The sequence below is a fragment of the Oncorhynchus masou genome, chromosome 5, assembly GCF_036934945.1.
Source record: "Oncorhynchus masou masou isolate Uvic2021 chromosome 5, UVic_Omas_1.1, whole genome shotgun sequence".
Classification (NCBI taxonomy): domain Eukaryota; kingdom Metazoa; phylum Chordata; class Actinopteri; order Salmoniformes; family Salmonidae; genus Oncorhynchus; species Oncorhynchus masou.
This window is the reverse complement of record NC_088216.1, coordinates 15,293,418-15,297,661: the sequence shown is the minus strand read 5'-3', so window position 1 is coordinate 15,297,661 and position 4,244 is coordinate 15,293,418. Positions and strand designations below refer to the sequence as shown.

The following is a 4,244-nucleotide window of genomic DNA, read 5'->3' as shown; positions in this document are numbered from 1 at the left end:
AGCAGTAGTAGTAGTAGTAGTAGTAGCAGTAGTAGTAGTAGTAGTAGTAGTAGTAGTAGTAGCAGCAGCAGCAGCAGCAGCAGCAGTAGTAGCTGCAGCCAGCGCTGCTGCTGCCAGCTGTTGCTGGGCAGCGTTGCTGCTACGCCGCTGTTGCCGTTGCCGACCGCTGCCGCTGCTGGCCAGCCGCTGCTGCTGTTGCTGCTGCTGCTGCCGCCAAGCTGTTGCTGCTCGCTGCTGCCGCCGTTGCTGTTGCCGCCGTTGCCGCTGCTGCCGCCGCCGCTGCTGCTACGCTTGCCGCCGCTGTTGCTGCTGCGCTGTTGCTGCTGCCGCTGTCGCTGCTGCTGCCGCTGCTGCTGCTGCCGCCGCTGCTGCTGTTGCTTGCCGTACAGCAGCTGGCGCTGCTGCTGGCTCGCTGCTGCTGCTGTCGCTGCTGCTGCTGCTGCTGTTGCCGCTGCTGCTGCTGCTGTTGCTGCTGCCAGCTGCCGCTGCTGCTGCTGCTGTCGCGTCGCTGCTGCTGTTGCTGCCGCTGCTGCTGCTGCTGCTGCTGCTGCTGCTGCTGCTGTCGTTGCCGCTGCTGTTGCCGCTGCTGCCGTTGCCGCTGTTGCTGCTGCTGCTGGCTGCTGCCGCTGTTGCTGCTGCTGGCTGCTGCCGCTGCTGCTGTTGCCTGCCGCTGCTGTTGTTGCTGCTGTCGCTGTTGTTGCTGTTGCCGCTGTGCCGCTGTTGCTCGCTGTTGTTGCTGCCAGCTAGCTGTTGTTGCCGCTGCTGCTGCTGCTGACTGCTGCTGCCGCTGTTGCTGTGCTGCTGCTGTTGCCGCTGCTGCTTGTTGCCGCTTGCTGTTGCTGCCGCTGCCGCTGGCTGCTGCTGCTGTTGCTGCCGCTGTTGCTGCTGCTGCCGCTGCCGTTGCTGCTGCTGCTGCTGCTGCCGCTGTTGCCGCTGTCGCTGCTGCTGCTGTTGCCGCTGCCGCTGTTGCCGCTGTTGCTGTTGCTGCTGTTGCCGCTCGCCGCTGTTGCTGCTGTTGCTGCTGTTGTTGCCGCTGCTGCTGTTGCTGCTGCTGCCGTTGCTGCTCGCTGTTGCTGCTGCTGCCGCTGTTGCTGCCGTTGCTGCTGCCGCTGCCGTTGCTGCTGCTGTTGCTGTTGCCGCTGCTGCTGTTGCCGCCGTTACGCTGCTGCTGCTGCTGCCGCTGCTGCTGCTGCTGTCGCCGCTGTTGCCGCTGCTGTTGCTGTTGCCGCTGTTGCTGCTGTTGCTGCTGTTGCCGCCGCCGCTGCTGCCGTTGTTGCCGCCGCTGCCGCCGCTGTTGCCGCTGTTGCTGCTGCTGCTGCCGCTGCTGCTGCTGCTGCTGCCGTTGCTGCCGTTGCTGCCGCTGGTTGCCGCCGCTGTTGCTGCCGTTGCCGCTGCCGTTGTTGCCGCTGCTGCTGCTGCCGCCGTTGCTGCTGCCGCTGTTGCCACGCCGCTGTTGCCGCGTTGCCGCCAGCTGCCGCCGCTGCTGTTGCTGCTGCTGCCGCTGTTGCCGCCGCTGCTGCCGCCGCCGCTGTTGCCGCTGTTGCCGCCGCTGCTGCCGCTGTTGCTGCTGCCGCCGCTGCTGCCTGCTGCTGCCGCTGCTGTTGCTGCTGTCCGCTGCCGCTGCTGCTGCCGCTGCCGCTGCTGCTGTTGCCGCTGCTGCTGCCGCCGCTGCTGCCGCCGTCTGCCGCCGCTGCAGCTGCTGTTGCAACAGCTACAGCTGCTGCTAACCGTTGCGCAAGCTAGCTGTTGAACCAGCAGCAGCTGCTGTTGCCAAACTGCTGCCGCTGTTGCCGCCGTTGCTGCCTACAGCTGCTGCTGCTGCTGCTCGCCGCCGCTGCTGCTGCCGCCGCCGCCGCGTTGCCGTCGCTGTTGCTGTTGCTGTTGCCGCCGCTGTTGCTGCTGCTGTTGCCGTTGTTGCTGGTTGCCGCCGCTGCTTGCCGCTGCTAGCGCTTCGCCGCCGCCGTCGCCGCCGCCAGCTGCTGCCGCTGCTGCTGCCGTTGCCGCCGCTGTTGCCGCCAGCTGTTGCCGCCGTTGCTGCCGCCGCCGCCGCCAGTCGCTGCTGCTTGTTCATCACAGTCGAGTCAACAGCCGCCAAACGCCGTTGCTGTTGCCGCCGCTGTTGCTCCAGCGTTCGCCGTCCAAACAGCTGTACGCTGCTGCTGCTGCTGCCGCCGCCGCTGTTCCAGCGCGTCAAACCAGTTGCGTCGCTGTTGCTGCTGCTGCCGTCGCCGCTGCCGCTGGCTGCCGCTAGTTGCTGCCGCTGCTGCTGTTGTCTGCACGGCCGCCAACAGCGGCACAACAGCAGCGTAGCCGCTGTTGCCGCCGCCGCTGCTGCTGCCGCTGTTGCTGCCGCTGTTAGATCCACTGCTGCCAGCGCTAGCGTCGCCGCCGCTGCCGCCGCTGCGCCGCCGCCGCTGCTGTTGCTGCCGCTGCATGTTGCCGCTGCTGCCGCTGCTGCCGGCCGCCGCCGCCGTTGCTGTTGCCGCCGCTGTTGCTGCTGTTCACCAGCCGCCGCTGCTGCTGCTGCTGCTGCTGCTGCTCTGGCTGCCGCTGCTGCTGCCGCTGCTGCCGCCGCCGCTGCCGCTGCTGCTGCTGCCGCTTGCCGCTGCTGCACGTCGCTGCTGCTGCCGCTGTTGCTGCTCGCCGCTGCCGCTGCGCTGCTGCTGCTGCCGCTGCTGCTGCTGTCTCGCTGCCGCCGCTGCTGTTGCTTGCTGCTGCTGTGTGCCTGGCTGCCGCTGTTGCTGCCGCTGCTGCCGCCGCCGCTGCCGCTGTTGCTGCTGCTGCCGCTGCCGCTGCTGCTGCTGCTGCCGCTGCCGCTGCTGCTGCTGCTGCTGCTGCTGCGCTGCCGCCGCTGCTGCTGCCGCTGCTGTTGCCGCTGCTGCTGCCGCTGCTAGCCGTTGTTGCCGTTGCTGCCAGGCCGCCAGCTGCTGCCGTCGTCTGCCGCTGTTGCTGTTGATCATGCCGCTGCTGTTGCCGCTGTTGCCGCCGCCGCTGCCGCTGTTGCTGTTGTTGCTGCTGCTGCTGTTGCACTGCCGCCGCTGCTGTTGTTGCTGCTGCTGCTGTTCAGCCGTTGCCGCTGCTGCTGCTGCTGTTGCTGCCGCCGCCGCTGCTGTTGCTGTTGCCGCCGTCGCGCAGCTGTTGCTAGCAGCAGCTGCTGCTGCTGCTGCTGCTGCTGTTGCTGTTGCTCCGCCAGCCGCCGCCGCTGCTGCTGTTGCTGCTGCTGCTGCTGCTGTTAGCAGCACCAGCGTTCCACACGCCGCTGCTGCTGCTGCTGCTGCTGTTCACCGCTGCCGCTGCTGTTGCCGCTGCTGCCGTCGCCGCTGCCGTTGCTGCTGCTGCTGCTGCTGCTAGCCGCTGCTGCTGCTGCTGTTGTCACGTTGCCGCCGCCAGCTGCTGCTGTTGAGCATGTTGCTAGCTGGCTGCTGCACGTAGCTGCCACTAGCCGCTGCTGCGGCTGCTCTAGCTGTTGCCACTGCCGCCGCTGCCGCTGCCTAGCAGTTGTAGCTGCTGCTGCGTAGCAGCAGCTAGCAGTAGCCACTATGCGGCAGTAGCAGTAGTAGTAGTAGTAGTAGTAGTAGTAGTAGTAGCTATAGCAGCAGTAGCAGTAGCTATAGCAGTAGTAGTAGTAGTAGTAGCTATAGCAGCAGTAGCAGCAGCAGTAGTGGAGAGCAGAAGTACATCCAATTTAAGCTGGCAGGACCTTGGCCACCCAGGGGAGCTTTCAGTCAGTCAACAATCCCCAAATACATCCAGGAGTACAGGAGGAGCATATTCAGCTCACTAGAGGCTGATATAATGCTGATGGATAGGGAGGATATGTATTAAGGAGGGGGTTAAGCTTTTATTGCATGTTAATTAAGCCAGAGTCAAGGTTTGACTTGGATAGTAAGCAGCAAATATATATAGCATAACTATAAAGCCGACCACTCACAGGGGCTTCACAGACAGATGTGTAACATCTAGATCAGGTTATTTCTAGAAGACACAACTCCTAAACAAAAGTCTATCTAGTATCTACGCATCTACGCTTATTCCCCCATAGCAGGCATTATCATACTTTGGGGGAGGTCTGACACACGAAAGGCTGTTCTGTTTACAGTAATAAAGCTGTTTTCAGGTGGCTGGGTTGTGAGGCTAGCTTAAGGAGAGGGAGAGCCTCCTGAGGACAGGAATGATCTATCCTCCTCCGTGTCTTCCATCTGGAGCGCTGTCTAGGAATTTGAGAGAGGGTTACATTTCCCTAA

General features: G+C 64.1%; 1 pseudogene; it reads right to left on the bottom strand.

Annotated features, from left to right (window-relative positions):
* The window catches only part of LOC135528330 (AF4/FMR2 family member lilli-like), an 8,533-nt pseudogene extending 4,511 nt beyond the window's left edge, over positions 1-4,022 (bottom strand).
* Between the last annotated feature and the right edge of the window lie 222 nt (positions 4,023-4,244).